Source organism: Schistocerca piceifrons, chromosome X, assembly GCF_021461385.2.
Source record: "Schistocerca piceifrons isolate TAMUIC-IGC-003096 chromosome X, iqSchPice1.1, whole genome shotgun sequence".
Lineage (NCBI taxonomy): Eukaryota > Metazoa > Arthropoda > Insecta > Orthoptera > Acrididae > Schistocerca > Schistocerca piceifrons.
This window is the reverse complement of record NC_060149.1, coordinates 477,541,614-477,561,835: the sequence shown is the minus strand read 5'-3', so window position 1 is coordinate 477,561,835 and position 20,222 is coordinate 477,541,614. Positions and strand designations below refer to the sequence as shown.

General features: G+C 43.3%; 1 non-coding gene across 1 annotated transcript; it reads left to right on the top strand.

Annotated features, from left to right (window-relative positions):
• The first annotated feature begins 17,803 nt into the window (after positions 1–17,803).
• On the top strand, positions 17,804–17,878 carry Trnas-cga. Its single transcript has one exon. It is a non-coding gene; the product is annotated as a tRNA-Ser (tRNA).
• The last annotated feature ends 2,344 nt before the right edge of the window (positions 17,879–20,222 follow it).

Below are 20,222 nucleotides of genomic sequence, written 5' to 3'. Positions count from 1 at the left end.
GTTTTGCTCATACGACTTGACACTTATTATACCCAAGACTGACAATCCATTCACTTACTTTTTGGGTCAGAACCAACTTGTCAACGATGTATCCGCCACCTGTGAGCTTGCACTGGAGAGAAAACTTAATTCTAACAGTATTAAAGTTCATAACTTGATTATGCTATTGTCTCTGCTAGAATGTCTCACTTCCTATTGAATACTTTCTGACTATCTATCGCTGCAGCTACTGTTTTCGACTACTTATACCTTTAAGAAAAATTATTCGTTACAAAAATTTTTCGACAGGATATTTTTCTGACCTAGTTAAGCATGTGGTCGACCTTCAATCATGGTATTTTACCATCCTGGCAGGGTCCCCATTCTCTAACATTCTGTGAGGTGTTTGTTTATTCTAAGTCGTGTCTCCCTACCACTTTCACGCAATGACGCTCTGAGCGTGTTTTTTAGGGAATTGACTAGTTTGAACCTGGGACCTGTTGCTGGTAAGGAGACGCCAGACGACACATGACATGTAGAGTTCAGAAGAGTTCAATGAGACTAACGATGATATAATCAAATACTTAATTCTTTCAGCGTCAGCTCCACTGCACTCCCTGTAAAAGAATCTTAATACTAACTAAATTTAGTGGAAGGGGTTCAAGGCTTTCCTATTTTTAGTTAGCTGGTAAAATAATCAGTTAAGTTTACCACTGGAATTTTTATTCTACCCACAAAACATTGTTTATAAATTGCACTAGTGATAAAAGGAAATATTTTAATACAGGATGATAAAAACCAACTGCGTTCAACAAAAATATAAACGAATATTCCCTGAATGGGTTTCCAAGTTCTATAATGGATCGAAGGATGACCTATGCCATATTACATCTATAATCTAGGTTGAAATTAAGTTTCATAAAAGAGAGAACTATCAAAAATGGTCTACAGTGACCCTCAATTATCTTTAATTACTTATTTACTTGTCGTAAATTACAGTGGCTGATGTGGTTTCTCAATAATTATATAACAGAAAAATCATCGCGTTTCAGATTTTAACTTCAAGTAGCAAAAGGGAATACCACGAAGTTTAATTGACGATCGACACTAGTACTACGTAAAAAGGGGATGTAACAGATGAGACTTCTGCAGTTCTGAGTGAAGCCTTATGTGCTCTTATGCGGCATCACGTGCGTTCATTACCTTGTCGGTGGTTAGTCAGCATCAGGGGGCGGCGTGTGGCGCAGCTCCATACACCTCGCCGTCTCGGTAGCGTCTCTCTCGAACATCTCCTCACTACAATTTACCGAAGTTGGTTTAAGAAAAGGTATCTGGCTGTGTTTTCTACTGACTAATCTGGGTCTCAATGTTAACCTTAAGCTCCGCCTACAAAAATTCTGTCTATCCAATGAGAAACGTCATACTTTTCATGGTGGGGCGATGTTTTTAATGTTTGCTACATAACAGAGACGCGTATAGTCTCACGCTAAAACTTGCTGCTGGTGTGGCCCTTTTAGTGTTATCGTAAGATCTATACTGTTCTTCTGGAGGGCTCTATCTTTTAACATCTGCTGGGGTGGGAGGGTGTTCGTGGCGGTCGGCGGGCAATGTGGGTGTCCCTTATTGTAGGGCCTTCTAGCCTACACGGCTCTGCTCTCGGCTTCTGTTCTCGTTTCTCCCCTCGGAACTGCGTCTGTTTCACGATGGGAAGGTATGACTTGCATTTAGGTGTTCTTGTGTTAGTCTGTGGTATTCCATTTGCTCACTCGTTGATCGTATTACTTTAGTTAATTTAATGTCAGGATTTATTCGGAGCTACGTGACATATTGCCGGATTTGCTGTCATGTCAGGGTTTTCGTGGAAGGTGTTGGATTTGCCTGACATCTTACACGATCACAAAGGTTCGCACCATCAACATCGAAGCCGATCTCCTTGGGAGTTACAAACGATGCAGGACGTTCAGCAAGGTGTTCACTCTTAAAGAACGCGTACAGAGTCATATTGGTGTACCGAGGAGATGAGCACTAATAGAATGTGATGCAACCGTGTCGTGGAGCTTATCACGAAAGCAGCTATCCTTTAAGGCCTAGCTGCAAATAGTGCGATAATATGTTTTATAGGTAGGGAAAAGGTAAGCATTCCAGAGGCTTAATTTGTCCAGTGGTTACAGGCGGTAGGAATTACAATGTCACACACTTTTGTGGAGGGATAGGAGTATGATAGGAGTGAGATTTTTATATGCAGATTAGGAATAAAGCAAGAGCTACTGGCCAAAAGAAGTGCTCATGCCAAAGTTGTAGTTCTCTTATGCCCATTTTCGCACTCTTACTTGCTGTGATGTAAATATCCCCTACCGCCCTTGCAAGATCACGCACACGAGAAAGAATCTCGTAGGGGGGCAGAGCACCTCCGACTTCTCGCAGCACAATTAATAACTTTCCAGCCAATTTGCCATCCAGATTAACAGTCGGCATAACTGCATACGAATCTTTTGAGACATTGATGTTACTTGATCTTGGTACAACTCTCTTTGTATCTTTAATTTCTAGCGTTCCATTCGTATGCATTGCCTATTTAAAATTGCTAGGAGCTGAAAACAAACTTCTTACTGAACAACAGGATAAGTTTGTTTATCTTTTCTACAAACTTTTGTTCGTCGTTAAGTTGACGATCAATTTGAAATTTGGTTGTCTTACGTCTTCCAATTCTGTGACACTGTTTTAAGTTATTCAACCATCCACTTCTTCCCCTGAAATCACTGTAATGTACGTGGTGCGCAGTTTGATGTGCGTAGCAGTGCATGCAGTAGGTCTGTATCATGCACATCCTGTAAATTGCGTCGAGCATCTATGAAACGTGCAAACACAAGTTTCTGTAATAAGCTTGTCTTATCCTCACTTGAATAGCCGTACATTTGCTTATGCACTGCACAGTCACACTGTTGCGGATTTTCTCGAAATCTGTTCGCATTTTTTTTTCTATGTTGTGGGGTATCTTCCACGTACGTAATTATGTCTAGTATCAGCTCCTTGGACAACAATTGTCCCTTACTACGTTTCACTGGAGAGAGGATTTGTGGTTCCCTGTCTGACAAGGATGATGAACTACATGGCCCGACACCTGTTTCAATATCACTTTCACTTGTTAAGCGCGTATTGCCATCATTGTACTCCTCACGTACAATGTCCGCACAGTCGAGAACATACGATTGGTTCAAATGGCTCTGAGCACTATCGGACTTAACTCCTGAGGTCACCAGTCCCCTCCTACTTAGAACTACTTAAATCTAACTAACCTAAGGACATCACACACACCCATGCCCGAGGCAGGATCCGAACCTGCGACCGTAGCGGTCGCGCGGTTCCAGACTGTAGCGTCTAGTACCGCTCCGCCACCCCGGCCGGCAGAATATACGACACCACATATTCCATCTTGGACAAACGCTACTAGCTTAACTGCCACTTTTTTCTCACTCTCTGAAATTCCTTGAGTTCTTTTCTGATATGACGAAATGCTTTATTGTTGCCATTGCTCTGCTTTGTATCAACACCACTAGCACTGTAGCACTGCTGTAGCACTTGTCGACTAAGCAGTTCAACTACGCTTCGTAGCTTCATGCCGCCCCCCTGTTGCTGTTAGCAGCCAATAGTGTGGTTGCGTGCCATGTAATACGCGGAACTTCGAATGCCGTAAATGTCAATGGCCTCTTGCGACCCAAGGTATTCCTTGTTAATTTTGACTTCCGTCGGCTGCAGAGTGTGTTGTTCTAACTAGGAGCCAAATATCAACCCGTCATCCAAGTACACGAACAACTTGTCACCTTGTAATCCCGTCAGAATGGAATACATCGACTCCTGAAATGTATCTCGTGCTTTTATGAGACCCAAGGGCATTCGTTTGTAGTCAAATACTCACTCATACGGCGTACTGAAATCTGACTTTTCTTGCTCCTCTTCGTCTAATAAGAGCTGATAATCGCTCTTTGATAAATTGAGGACCTAGAAGTGCTTTGCCTTTTCTAGACGGTCAATAATTTCGTCTGTTCTTGCCCTTTGGAAATAGTGAATTTAGGGAGCTTTCATTCAGTCACTTATAGCCCATGACTATTCGCCGTTTTTGTTTCCTTCTGGCATCCATCTTCTTCAAAATCAAAATTAATGAAACATTCCAACCACTTTTGCTTGGTGCCGTGGTGTCACCTTCTAACATCTTTTCAATTTATTGCTGGAGCTCCTCTTTTTGCGCTTGTGGTATTCTGAAGGGTAGGGAAGATATAAGTATGATCCTACCTTCTACCTCCGGTATCAGTTTAATTTATTGCCCAATACTATCTGTGTAAGGTGATTTGTCTCCTGGCAAATGGAAATCATCGCTGTACATGATGCATAGCTCTAAAATTGCTGCTTTCTCTTCTGCATTCAGATGACTCACTTGCTTATTCTGTTTTAGTATACTTATTCTCACTTTCAACTGTGGCTTGTTTTTGCTGATACAGTTCACTCTGAATGTTCTTGCAACAACATCCTCTCTGTGACCGATTCTACTACCAACCGTGGGCATTCTACTGACATAGTTTCATCTGTGGTGATCAGCATACTGACTGTTTTGCATTCAACGGTTCCTACTTTTACTAATGCCTCAGGTAGATACAAGCCCCTAGTGATCTCCTGTTTCGAAATGTCACAAAAATGTGATACATCTGAATTCCTGTAAAAAAGTACTCACTTCAAGAAGTGGATTACTAGCCATAACGCTATTGCATGGTTTACATTTTAGCTGTTGTATCACATCAAAGGGATGATGAAAGCTTTTGCACAATGGGTAGGTCTAGTATGTATTATTAAAGTATTTTACACTTCTTTGTTTACCTAGAAGTTTTTCATTATGGAATTAACTGGCTCAACCCTCGCTTGGAGTTCGGTTAGAACGATCCGTTTGCTTCGCACGGCCCATCACTTTGAAGTCAGCAACCACAGAAGCTAAAGACAGTCTCAAATTACTTTCGATGAGAAGTTCATTTTCCCGTATTTATTTTTTATGTAAGTGTAAGGGGGAATAACCTTTTCGCCCAAATATGTCGAAGAGACAGATAATACATCTGTTACCGCTTTATTTGATAGCATTTAGAACTCTGCCTTTAAGCTCAACCGGAAACGTGACGGTGACAAAGCTTTATAACGTGTCTGTAACTTAAAGTCACTGGAATTTTCGAGAAGCTGCTCGTTTTAATTTACACTTCACGTCGATTTCATAAAATTGTCTCCTTCCATGAGATTTTAGTTTAAAATTTTACTACTAGGCAGAGCAGGAAATAGTCGTCGAAAGTTTTTTAAAGCCCGTACAAGTGTTCTTTAATTATGTTTTTAAGATTGTTGTGTGAAATAAGATTTATTTCTACTAGCAAATCATAAAGAATATCGAAGCATTCGTTTTGATTGGAATTTAAACGGATTTCCCGAACTGTATGGGTTTTAATGAATGAATAAATATGGTCTTCACAGCACAAAGGTTTATGTTTGCTCACTGAAGTAATAAATTTAAAGTGTTAATCTTTAAGAAAAATCTGCGAAATACACTCTGAAGCCAGGCTTTGCCTTGGGGAATGTGCAGCTAGCGAGAAAAACATAAACTTCATACAATATAAGAACCTTTTTGGCGCGAGATAACCATCTAACTCCACTGTGTGTCCCCAAAAACTTTTAAATATTTGCCATTCCCTCACACAGATTACAAAAATTCGATTGTTAATAGAACGATCTTTAATAAAATTAACTATTTTCACTGATTCGTAGGGTACAGAGTTTTTTTCACACGCTCATAACATTACCTTCATTTAACAATTACAAACAACGGACCAGATTTAAGGAATTACCTTATTCCTGATGTTACGCTCACACTTAAATTTATGTAAGACCAGAGGGGAAATTCGAGCCACAGAGATATCGTTTCGCGCCCGCGACAGTGTGGTGAATGTGGGCCCGAAACGTGTCGAGAAACCGAGCCACTAGGGCGCTTGAGCAAACTCAAGCTATGGCACGACCTAGCGAGGTGGCGCGGCTGTTGGCACACTGGACTCGCAGTCGGGAGGACGACGGTTCAAACCCGCGTCCGGCCATCCAGAACTAGGTTTTGCATGATTTCACTAACTCGTTTAAGGCAAATGTCGGAATGGTTTCTTGGAAAGGGTACGGCCGATTTCCTTCCTCACCATTGCTACAAACCGTCTCTGATTTGCTCCATATCGACAGGACGTTAACCATTGCACGCTTTCAAGGAAAAGTAAGTAATGAACTATTATGCCACCGGAAGTCTGTAGATCCACTGGGAATAGATCGAACTGAAGCCATAGGAAGAGTGTGAGCTCCGTACAGTGGTATTGGCAGGCGCGTAGAGAACTGGAAGACGGTGTCACAGGTTAAGCTCCGGAAAGTACATCCAAAGGAAAGAGACGGCGCTTTCTCGAAAGGCTAAAACGCAAAAGGCGAGAGTGAGTAACGACAGAAGCCAAACTGTTGACCCACATCAGAGGCAGGCTACAGGGATTCCCGGAGAGAAGCAAAAAGGGCGCTGTGAGTCGTGCTTCGGTAGCTCAGATGGTAGAGCACTTGCCCGCGAAAGGCAAAGGTCCCGAGTTCGAGTCTCGGTCGGGCACACAGTTTTAATCTGCCAGGAAGTTTCATATCAGCGCACACTCAGCTGCAGAGTGAAAATCTCATTCTGGAAACATCCCCCAGGCTGTGGCTAAGCCATGTCTCCGCAATATCCTTTCTTTCAGGAGTGCTAGTTCTGCAAGGTTCGCAGGAGAGCTTCTGTAAAGTTTGGAAGGTAGGAGACGAGATACTGGCAGAAGTAGAGCTGTGAGACTGGGCATGAGTCGTGCTTCGGTAGCTCAGATGGTAGAGCACTTGCCCGCGAAAGGCAAAGGTCCCGAGTTCGAGTCTCGGTCGGGCACATAGTTTTAATCTGCCAGGAAGTTTCATATTAGCGCACACTCCGCTGCAGAGTGAAAATCTCATTCTGGAAACCTACATTACTTCACATTCACCTTGACGTGTAGCACATCTGGAATTTGCTGGTATAAACTTCCTGTCTCTAGTTACCATGAGTTGCTTCAGGGGAATCGGATGGTTGTTTGGTTCAAAATTTTTGATTTTTGTTTTTTGCACTTTTTTTGTTACGCATATATTTAGGTTTAAGCTGATAACAAAAAAAAATGGTTCAAATGGCTCTGAGCACTATGGGACTTAACTTCTGAGGTCATCGGTCCCCTAGAACTTAGAACTACTTAAACCTAACTAACCTAAGGACATCACACACATTCATGCCCGAGGCAGTAGCGATCGCGCGGTTCCAGACTGTAGCGCGTAGAACCGCTCGGCCACTTCGGCCGGCAGTTGATACCAAATTTATTATTTTATGTTGAGTAGTTTCTGTTCTAAACGTTTTAGTAAAACTCTGCAACGCAAACTTTTCATGAACTCAGCCCTCTTTTTACTCGCTGGTGACTACTTGTTACAGTACAGCTGTTTGAAAGCTTAGTTTCTAACACCGATGAAATACTGTTGGCAACAATGATGAAAACGGCTGCCAGTTTACTTTGTTGTTTCCAGTTCTCTGTTTGTGGTGATTGAAAGTGAAGTTTGTTTACGATGTTCGTATTTCAGTATTAAGATCTCAGCAAATAAATTTATATTATGTAAAAATGTCACGAATACAAAACATGAGAAGGAAACGTGAGTTCAGTAAGGGGAGATGTAACCAAAAACAGTTTTTGCATCGTGGTGAATCAGAAGTGGAAGTTCATTGTGAAGGTGAGCCTAGGCCTAGTACTAGTACTGAAGATACTTGTGCTTCTAAAACAAGCTCTTCTTCTACGAAGCTTACCAGTAACTTGAGATATATGGAATAAAAATATGAGATATATGGAAAAGGTGGGAATTTAAGGAGATGGGACCTGGATAAATTGAAAGAAGCAGAGGTTGTACAGAGTTTCAGGGAGAGCATAAGGGAACAATTGACAGGAATGGGGGAAAGATATATAGTAGAAGAAGAATGGGTAGCTTTGAGGAATGAAATAGTGAATGCAGCAGAGGATCAAGTAGGTAAAAAGACGAGGGTTAGTAGAAATCCTTGGGTAACAGAAGAGATACTGAATTTAATTGAAGAACGGAGAAAATACAAAAATGCAGTAAGTGAAGCAGGCAAAAAGGAATACAAACGTCTCAAAAATGATATCGACAGGAAGTGCAAAATGGCTAAGTAGGGATGGCTAGAGGACAAATGTAAGGATGTAGAGGCTTATCTCATTAGGGGTAAGATAGATACTGCCTACAGGAAAATTAAAGAGACCTTTGGAGCAAAGAGAACCATTTGCATGAATATCAAGAGCTCAGATGGAAACCCAGTTCTAAGCAAAGAAGGGAAAGCAGAAATGTGGAAGGAGTATATAGAGGGTCTATACAAGGGCGATGTACTTGAGGGCAATGTTATAGAAATAGAAGAGGGGTGTAGATGAAGATGAAATGGGAGATATGATACTGCGTGAAGAGTTTGATAGAGCACTGACAGATCTAAGTCGAAAGAAGGCCCCGGGAGTAGACAACATTCCATTAGAACTACTGACAGCCTTGGGAGAGCCAGGCCTAACAAAACTCTACCATCTGGTGAGCAAGATGTATGAGACAGGCGAAATTCCCTCAGACTTCAAGAAGAATATAGTAATTCCAATCCCAAAGAAAGCAGGTGTTGACAGATGTGAAAATTACCGAACTATCAGTTTAATAAGTCACAGCTGCAAAATACTAACGCGAATTCTTTACAGACAGATGGAAAAACTGATAGAATCGGACCTCGGGGAAGATCAGTTTGGATTCCGTAAAAATGTTGGAACACGTGAGGCAATACTGACCCTACGACTTATCTTGGAAGATACATTAAGGAAAGGCAAACCTACGTTTGTAGTATTTGTAGACTTAGAGAAAGCTTTTGACAATGTTGACTGGAATACTCTCCTTCAAATTCTGAAGGTAGCAGGGGTGAAATACAGGAAGCGAAAGGCTATTTACAATTTGTACAGAAACCAGATGGCAGCTATAAGAGTCGAGGGACATCAAAGGGAAGCCGTGGTTGGGAAGGGAGTGAGACAGGTTTGTAGCCTCTCCCCGATGCTATTCAATCTGTATATTGAGCAAGCAGTAAAGGAAACAAAATAAAAGTTTGGAGTAGGTATTAAAATCCATGGAGAAGAAATAAAAACTTTGTGGTTCGCCGATGACATTCTAATTCTGTCAGAGACAGCAAAGGACTTGGAAGAGCAGTTGAACGGAATGGACAGTGTCTTGAAAGGAGGGTATAAGATGAACATCAACAAAAGCAAAACGAGGATAATGGAATGTAGTGGAATGAAATCGGGTGATGGTGAGGAAATTAGATTAGGAAATGAGACACTTAAAGTAGTAAAGGAGTTTTGCTATTTGGGGAGCAAAATAACTGATGTTGGTTGAAGTAGAGAGGATATAAAATGTAGACTGGCAATGGCAAGGAAAGTGGTTCTGAAGAAGAGAAATTTGTTAACATCGAGTATTGATTTAAGTGTCAGGAAGTCGTTTCTGAAAGTATTTGTATGGAGCGTAGCCATGTATGGAAGTGAAACATGGACGATAAATAGTTTAGACAAGAAGAGAATAGAAACTTTCGAAATGTGGTGCTACAGAAGAATGCTGAAGATTAGATGGGTAGATCACATAACTAATGAGGAGGTATTAAATAGAATTGGGGAGAAGAGGAGTTTGTGGCACAACTCGACTAGAAGAAGGGATCGATTGGTAGGACATGTTCTGAGGCATCAAGGTATCACCAATTTGGTACTGGAGGGCAGCGTGGAGGGTAAAAATCGTAGAGGGAGACCAAGAGATGAATACACCAAGGATGTAGGTTGCAGTAGGTTTTGGGAGATGAAGAAGCTTGCACAGGATAGAGTAGCATGGAGAGCTGCATCAAACCAGTCTCAGGACTGAAGACTACGATAACAAACAACAACATATGGAATAGAAGAAGGTTGCTACGATATTGTTAATATCAACAGTTTAGGTAGCCTTGTTAGCCAAATTGCGGTGTGTGTAAAATGTAAAGGATCCCTTACCGTCTCTACTGGAACCAGGCTAGTCTTACAAGTACCGACAGTAATAAAGTGCAGTGACTGTTCTTTGGAAGTGTCCACTATTAATTCTCCATGCTTACCAGACTCTGAACAATCAGAAGTGAATGTTCGATTAGCCTACACATTCCGATGTATTGGAAAAGGTGAAGAAGCGGTGAAAATTTTCTGCGGTGTAATGAGCTTGCCGACTTGACCAGCTTTCAAATATTACAATAAGATGCTTCGAGATGCTGCAAAAGAGGTTTGTTAAGAGAGGCTGCTATTGAAGAAAGTATCGGTGAAAATGATGGTAGTAGAGACTTGACAGCAATATTTGACAGATCGTGGCAAAGTAGGGGCCACACTTCACTCAATGGAATTGAAACTGCAAAAGCAGAAAACACATGCAAGGTAATTGATGTTAAAATTTTATCCAAGTATTGCAGATGCGAAAATATAATGACCAGCAATCATGACGCTGATTGCTTAGATAACGACTCTGGAGTAAGTGGAGGAATATAGGCAAAAGGAGTCGTGGAAATGTTCCAAGAATCGCTGCCGAAATACGGAGTGCGGTACAAGTATTATTTAGGAGACGGGGACAGTGCTTCTTACCCTAAGGTTTTTGAGGCCAAACCATATGGTTCCGACTTCTCAATCGAGAAATTTGAAGCAGATGGGTAGTCGCCTCAGGAAATTGAAACAGAAACTTGGGAAAACAAAACTTTCCGACGGCAAAACCATCGGGGGTCGTGGCCGCCTTACTGGTGAGGCTATAAATCAAATACAACTATATTATGGCCTAGCTATAAGAAGGAATACTACAAATCTCTAAAGGACATGAAGGCAGCGGTCTGGGCAGAATTTTTTCATTTGACGGCTATCAACGAAGACACATCTGGACACGCACTATGCCCCAAAGGTGAGACAAGCTGGTGCAAATTCCGAAAAGCCCAAGAGAAAAATAAGCCTTATGACCACAATGACCACACTCATTTTCATTTCGCTGTCTTGGAACAGATAAAACCCATGTTTACAGACTTGGCCCATCCTGACCTCTTGCGTAAGTTCCTACATGGTGGAAGGCAAAATCCGTGAGAGTCGTTCAACAATGTTGTATGGTCGCGGCTACCAAAAGCAACTATTATTTTGATGACTACATTTCCAATGGGAGTGTACGATGCTATTACAAGTTTCAATGAAGGAAATTTAGCGCGATGTAAAATTTTGAGTCATCTAGGCATATCTCCAGGCAAGAACTGTGTCAAGTTTTGGAAAAGGACGACGAACTTCGGATTAAAAAAGCGGATAAAGCTGTCACAGAAATTACGAAAAAGTCTCGCCAAGCCACACAGCAAGCAAGAATAAAGATTGAGGACCAGTTTGAAGAACTAGAAGATCCAGATACACCTTCATATGAAGCTGGAAAGTACTAAAGTAAGCTTAAAATCATTATTTAATAGTCTTATCTGTCTTATCTTTATTTGCGTTTCCCCGACAACTGGGTTTTTCAATGGTTAGGAACATTTTTCTTGGCCACTATTAATGTTATCAACATGATTTTTTAAAAATTGTTACTTATTTGTTAGTTGTTGATTAAAACTGAGGAAATATGAGTATCTTTTAAAGAACTAGGGTATAAATTTAATTAAAGTAAAAAATGGCAATTTTTATGGCTGTTTTAAAAAATATTTTTTTAAATATAAGTTTTTATTATTTTTAAGACTTATCAGTTTAATATGAAGATAAAGATACAAGGAACACAAAAAAATCATGATAATATGTCAATTGGTTAGGGACAAAAATGTTCCTAAAGTCGTATAATTTAACATGGCCGAGATAGAACCATCCGACCTGCCGCATCTTCACCACATTCCCGTCCGTTCTCCTCCATCAGAGTACCTTACACTCCATTCAGATGTGACAACCAACCATAATGTAGCCCCAGAGCCACAATCTTCGGTGTGCTGAAACATGATTGAATGATGTGAAATTTGCAATGGGTTCAAAAGCATTTAATCTAAAACAAAAATGTTCAAACGTGTGCGAAATCTTATGGGACTTAAGTGCTGAGGTCATCAGTCCCTAAGCTTACAGACTACTTCATCTAAATTATCCTAAGGGCAAACACACACACCCATGCCCGAGGGAGGACACGAACCTCCGCCGGGACCAGCCGCACAGTCCATGACTGCAGCGCCTTAGACAGCTTTTATTTTTTTTTTAAATCGTTGAGATTCCGTTCAAGTTCGTTGGTTGATCCTTCCACTCAGTTTTTTATTACAGAGGCCAACCGACTCTCTGATCGAACACGCTGAGCTGCCGTGACGGCATACCGCTCGGCTAATCCCGCGCGGCACATCTAAAACTCATCAGTAGAAAACATACACACTCATACTGAAACACGCACACACACCCGTCAAACTGGTGTCTGAAACATCTCTCTGAACGAAATATATATGGCCCGATCCTATTTTCATGCATAAATGCATATGGCTGAAAAGTTGAAAAATAACATGCTAAACACGCTAGTATACTTCCTACAGAACATCAGAACGACTACAAACCATTCTGTCCATGAATACTTAGAAACCAATCTTTGTTTATGCAATGTAGTTAACAAATTGGAAATCCATTTTTGCTGCAGATGTGTTTTGCTTTGAACACTATTCCTTAAAAGCTCAAAATGTGAAATAAAATCAACTGCTGAATTGTGCAACTGTTGCTTGACGTCACCAACAGATGACAGCATTCATACTACCGTCTGCGTAGTCATGTAAGGCACAACAAAGACACAAATTAACTATTTTCCACATCTAAATTATAGCAAAGTGCTTGGTAATTGTCGCAGTGTTAAATCGACGTTTAAAATGTCTGCAAAAATACGCCAGCAGCGTAAAAAAGTGCAATACTTATGTCAAGTATCACGATGTTCTTTTCCACCACACACACACACACACACACACACACGTTTTCGTGCATAAAATATGATTCTGAACAACAATACTATTTCCATTCCTCAATACTTACAAATAACATTGTTAAACAGGTAGCTGTCGTTTGACGTTTCTCATTCGGCTTAAAGGATCAAAACTAACCTGACCATACAGGGAACTCATTATAGATAAAGTCCTTCGCAAAGCAAGCAAACATACGAACGAACAAGCAGTCTGAATTACTGGAAGAATATAAATATTTAGCCTGCTCCTTGTGTAAGACACAATGCACACAAAAAATTAAATATTTCAATATCTACATTACTACATAGGTACAATGGTATCAATACAGGGTGGTCTATTGATCGCGACCGGGCCAAATATCTCACGAAATAAGCGTCAAACGAAAAAACTACAAAGAACCAAACTCGTCTAGCTTGAAGGGGGAAACCAGATGGCGCTATGGTTGGCCCGCTAGATGGCTCTGCCATAGGTCAAACGGATATCAACAGCTTTTTTTTCAATAGGAACCTCCATTTTTATTACATGTTCGTGTAGTACGTAAAGAAATATGAATGTTCTAGTTGGACTACCTTTTTCGCTTTGAGATAGATGGTGCTGTGATAGTCACAAACGTATAAGTACGTGGCATCACGTAACATTCCGCCAGTGCGGACAGTATTTGCTTCGTGATACATTACCCGTGTTAAAATGGACCGTTTTCCAATTGCGGAAAAGGTCGATATCGTGTTTATGTATGGCTATTGTGATCAAAATGCCCAACGGGCGTGTGCTATGTATGCCGCACGGTATTATCAAGACCACATGGTAGGGTATCCATTTCGTAGTTTAAAGAGTTGTCATCTCCTGCTGTAACACATGACGTACTTAATGGCGAAGCTGTATTCTTTTCATCCCTTGTGGGATATAACGACCAATAAATAGTTTCCGTTTGAGGACGTTGCTGCTTGTGTGTATGCAACATAGTGCGACTCCGTTGCCAGCAGATAAACAGCGACATGCCGAAAAGAGATTTGTGTGACGTTTATGTCTTTCCGACCTGTAGTCAGTATATACAGAAACGTGAACTGTGGAGACGCTATTACCAAAGGCTTCCAATATGGACCAATGTGCTGTTATTCTTTTGTTGGCTGCCAAAGGACAAACACCGAAGGCATCTTTCGGAGAGTGAAGAATGTGTATGGAGCATCATGCCAGTCGAAAACCACCGTATGGAATATTGCGAAACAATGGGTGCTGCTGTTTCATAATAACGCACGAATCCATATCGCAAATGTCATAACGCAGAAGTTACGCCAACTCAAGTGGGAGACACTCGAGCACCTACCCTGTTGTCCTGATTTCTTCCAATACGATTATCACGCCTTAGATCCCTTAAAGAAGGCCTGTCGTAGAAGGATGTGCAGGAGACAGTTGTGGACTTCTTCACACAGAAGGACACGGTATTTTATTATACGGGTATCTTCAATCTGGTTTGTCGGTGAGATAATTGCCTCTATGCTCACCACGATTACGCTTGATTGACATACCGATTCTGGACTATACGGCCTTCAAATCATTTTGATCGCTCCTTATACATTATATTATGGCCTGTAAATAAACTATAGTGTGTAGGTCAGACACATGATATCAGCTACTGGGGAAAATTGTATTCTGTACATTACCTGTGCAATTTATTGTAATATCGTGGCCTGGAAATTTACTGTGGTGTGTAAATCAGAGAGGTTATGTCATTTACTGGCGAGATGTCAGGAGCTGTTCGATGTCATCTGTTGGAGAGATGGCGGATACAGGGGATGTCAGCTACTGATGGATGTCAGCTGTGAGGGGTGTCAAATGGTTCAAATGGCTCTGAGCACAATGGGCCTTAACATCTGATGTCATCAGTCCCCTAGGAGGTCGCGCGGTTGCAGACTGAAGCGCCTAGAACGTAGAATGTCTTAACAATATTACTATGAAGAACATAAAAGGCAAAATTGTCATTTATGAAAAATGGTTAAAATGGCTCTGAGCACTATGCGATTTAACGTCTGAGGTCATCAGTCGCCTAGAACGTAGAACTAATTAAACCTAACTAATCTATGAACATCACACACATCCATGCCCGAGGCAGGATTCGAACCTGCGACCGTAGCAGTCGCTCGGTTCCAGACTGTAGCGCCTAGAACCGCACGGTCACTCCGGCCGGCCTGTCATTTATAGATTCTGTCGTCTAGAGGAACTGTAAGAAGGAACGTAGCTCTTTTTTAAATCGATAGGATAGGCAGTATACAAGAATGAAATTAGAATTTGACAGCATTGATACCTTGTATTTGTCTAATTGCTAAAGAGGGCTTTGTACACCCAATAAAAACGCAGGTGCCTCAATCTTGCTTGCAACAAATATCTGCTTCAAATTTCTACAAAGATCAGGTGATAAAATTTCGATCTTTGTACCACCAGCAACATAACCACAAGTAGAAATAAAATTGAAAATAATGGAAACGTATATTAGGTAGTCAGTAAGGTCAATTATATTTTTCTATTACAGAACATAATGAATTAACTTCATTCTCACTAAAATGGTTCTTGGTGATGAATTACTGTTTTCGTGAATATACACTCCTGGAAATCGAAATAAGAACACCGTGAATTCATTGTCCCAGGAAGGGGAAACTTTATTGACACATTCCTGGGGTCAGATACATCACATGATCACACTGACAGAACCACAGGCACATAGACACAGGCAACAGAGCATGCACAATGTCGGCACTAGTACAGTGTATATCCACCTTTCGTAGCAATGCAGGCTGTTATTCTCCCATGGAGACGATCGTAGAGATGCTGGATGTAGTCCTGTGGAACGGCTTGCCATGCCATTTCCACCTGGCGCCTCAGTTGGACCAGCGTTCGTGCTGGACGTGCAGACCGCGTGAGACGACGCTTCATCCAGTCCCAAACATGCTCAATGGGGGACAGATCCGGAGATCTTGCTGGCCACGGTAGTTGACTTACACCTTCTAGAGCACGTTGGGTGGCACGGGATACATGCGGACGTGCATTGTCCTGTTGGAACAGCAAGTTCCCTTGCCGGTCTAGGAATGGTAGAACGATGGGTTCGATGACGGTTTGGATGTACCGTGCACTATTCAGTGTCCCCTCGACGATCACCAGTGGTGTACGGCCAGTGTAGGAGATCACTCCCCACACCATGATGCCGGGTGTTGACCCTGTGTGCCTCGGTCGTATGCAGTCCTGATTGTGGCGCTCACCTGCACGGCGCCAAACACGCATACGACCATCATTGGCACCAAGGCAGAAGCGACTCTCATCGCTGAAGACGACACGTCTCCATTCGTCCCTCCATTCACGCCTGTCGCGACACCACTGGAGGCGGGCTGCACGATGTTGGGGCGTGAGCGGAAGACGGCCTAACGGTGTGCGGGACCGTAGCCCAGCTTCATGGAGACGGTTGCGAATGGTCCTCGCCGATACCCCAGGAGCAACAGTGTCCCTAATTTGCTGGGAAGTGGCGGTGCGGTCCCCTACGGCACTGCGTAGGATCCTACGGTCTTGGCGTGCATCCGTGCGTCGCTGCGGTCCGGTCCCAGGTCGACGGGTACGTGCACCTTCCGCCGACCACTGGCGACAACATCGATGTACTGTGGAGACCTCACGCCCCACGTGTTGAGCAATTCGGCGGTACGTCCACCCGGCCTCCCGCATGCCCACTATACGCCCTCGCTCAAAGTCCGTCAACTGCACATACGGTTCACGTCCACGCTGTCGCGGCATGCTACCAGTGTTAAAGACTGCGATGGAGCTCCGTATGCCACGGCAAACTGGCTGACACTGACGGCGGCGGTGCACAAATGCTGCGCAGCTAGCGCCATTCGACGGCCAACACCGCGGTTCCTGGTGTGTCCGCTGTGCCGTGCGTGTGATCATTGCTTGTACAGCCCTCTCGCAGTGTCCAGAGCAAGTATGGTGGGTCTGACACACCAGTGTCAATGTGTTCTATTTTCCATTTCCAGGAGTGTAGTTGTATATTACGAAAATGTGGAGTTTCAGTGATACACCTTATTAAGGACCTTTCCACTCTTCAAGATTAGGAGTGATGGTGTGTTTGTGTGTAGCACATGGAAATACGCTCTATAACTTAATTGGAAAGTCCATCGTGCCTTGGACCGAAAGGGCACCAAGAAACTGGTACAAAGATAGAACCTCGGATGGGTTTTGGCACGAATATGACTTTAACCTGCAAGCTACACCACTAATGCCACTAACTGAGGCATATGTGTTTCTAACTGCTATAAAACAGATCTTTATGCATTTTAACAAATATTACTGATAGGCAGATGCAGATAGTTTGGAGTAGCAGGTATCTTAATAATCACAATTGTCAAGCAGGATATTTACATAAACAATTTTATCTACCCGAAATTTGCTTGGCCTTCTCTAAGGTAACAAAACATCTCAACATATAATTCCTTAAATAATGTTATTGTTTACTAAATGAATGAAAACAATGTTTACTTAAATCATTGATTACACAATATTTGTCAAATTAATTAACAATGAAGGGCATCAAATGACTAGCTGAATTAATTAAATAACTCCAACTTCAGCACAATTAAAGATATATAATTATGTTAATGAGGTTCGCAGGAGAGCTTCTGTAAAGTTTGGAAGGCAGGAGACGAGGAACTGGCAGAAGTAAAGCTGTGAGTAGCGGGCGTGAGTCGTGCCTCGGTAGCTCAGTTGGTAGAGCACTTGTCCGCGAAAGGCAAAGGTCCCGAGTTCGAGTCTCGGTTGGGAACACAGTTTCAATCGGCCAGGAAGTTTCATATCAGCGCACATTCCGCTGCAGAGTGAAAATCTCATTCTGGAAACATCCCCCAGGCTGTGGGTAAGCCATGTCTCCGCAATATCCTTTCTTTCAGGAGTGCTAGTTCTGCAAGGTTCGCAGGAGAGCTTCTGTAAAGTTTGGAAGGCAGGAACGAGGTACTGGCAGAAGTAAAGCTGTAAGTACCGGGCGTGAGTCGTGCTTCGGTAGCTCAGTTCTTTCGGTTCTGTCCTGCAGTGGTGGATCGAGTGTGCAAAGCCAGCTTTATGGAGGACGTTAATAGGTTACGGGAAGGAGGTTTCTCAATGGCAGCGCACGTCCACTGAGTTTTACTTTACGGCGCTCCGGGAACTGTTAGCTCAACCACCTACACCAGAACGCCAGACGGCCGTCCACCGAGTTAAGGCGAAGCTGGTACAACTTGCGACGCAGAGGATGGCAGGTACGATGATACGCGCGAGGTCGCAGGATTTCCTGCCCAACGATGTTCCCTCGATGCATTACGTGATAAAGGAAAGACGAAGAAGACGCAGGAATTTAATACATGAAGTCGATCTCGGCGATGGCCGTCGTTTTACAACACAAAGGGGCATCGCACAGGCGTTCACGGATCATTTTACCAGATCCATGCGAGCAACGGGGAGGGTCAGAGGGAGCTGGGGAACGTCCTGGAAGAGATCCCAGACGCGACGAGTGTGAACGGGGAAGCAGACGGGTTATCTGAAATTACGTGTGAAGAGCTGGAGGAAGCGATTACACGAGGTGCTTGCAACAAGTCCCCAGGTCCAGATGGATTCCCGTTGGAATTTTACCGTGCCTTTGTGACCATTATGACACCGATGTGGCTATGTATGTTTAATGAGCTTCTGCAGCAAGAAGTACCGGTTCACATTCAATTCACGGAAGGGCTCATGATACCGATACCGAAGCCCCGTGGTGGCAAACGGCCTTGTGATTAACGTCCCTTGACCCTCCTTAATAGTGACTCAAGATCTTCATGCGCATCCTGGGAAGTCGTATCAAAAAGTCGCTGGAGAATCGAATACATGCCGATCAGACTTGTCTTGGCGGCATCAGTAATATACACACAGCCTTGGGAGACTATCGTGACGTCGGCGCCCTCGCGGCTGCATGCCGCCTCCGGGGGGCGATGGTTGCAGTAGATTTCGATCATGCTTTTGATCGCGTGGATCATGTGTACCTTGCGGCGGTGATGAACAGGATGGGTGTCTCGCCATTATTGACCAATGCTGTGATGCGGCTGTTGCACGGCGCCAGATCAGCGATGGTGGTCAACGGAGGGAGAACTGAGTATTTTAAGATCTTAAGATCAGTGAGACAGGGTTGCCCCTCGTCGATCCTCCTTTATGCGATCGCCTTAGAACCGTGTCTTGCAGGCCTTCGCCGCCGTCTTACCGGGATCTCCCTACGGCATTTATCATTCATATGCAGAGCATAAGCGGATGATATTGTGTTCCTCGTACGGAATGAGGGGGAGACTCAAACAGCACTGTATTGGCTACAGACGTATGGGATGGCAGCTGGAAGTGTGGTCAACTATCGAAAATCACAATTCATGCATGTGGGGCGTGGACTAGAACCAGGAACGGAAGGACCCTTACCTGCGGTGGAAACCCTCCGCTGTTTGGGTATCACCTTTCATAAAGAGACAGCGAGAACGGCTGCGGAAAACTACCGAAGACTGTTACTCAGAGTCCGCACGGCAGTACGACTAAACGCCCTACGGTCGATGGATATGCTGCAGCGAGTGTTACTCGTCAACCTTTATCTCGCGCCCATGATGTGCCACCTGACACACCTTCTCCCCTTGACGCGCACGATGGCTATGAGGATTCAGGCGGCTTTTGGGACAACTCTTTAAGGTACAGTACAACACGCTTACCCTCCCAGCGGGAGAGGGGAGCGTTGGTTTAGTGAGCGTGCACGAGAAGGCGCGTGCCATGTATATTAATACTATGCTCAAACGGTGGCGCAACAGGAATCACTCGCTTACGGGGACGATCGTCGAAGAACTCGTACCAACATCGCATCTTCCTTCAGTCAGTGTCGGCCATATATCGCCTCCTTTAACGAATGTGCGCATGTTCATCATGGAACACAGTTACGTTCGAGAGCGTTTACCGACGACCCGACAGTCGACATCAAAGGACGTGTACCATCTGCTTCTTCGACAGATCGCCCGGAATAGGGTGGAACGGAAACATCCAGCTGTTAATTGGCACGTGGTGTGGCGCACGGTCCACCACCCCCACCTACTTACATCAGTCAGATCAACATGGTACATTGTCGTCAACCGAA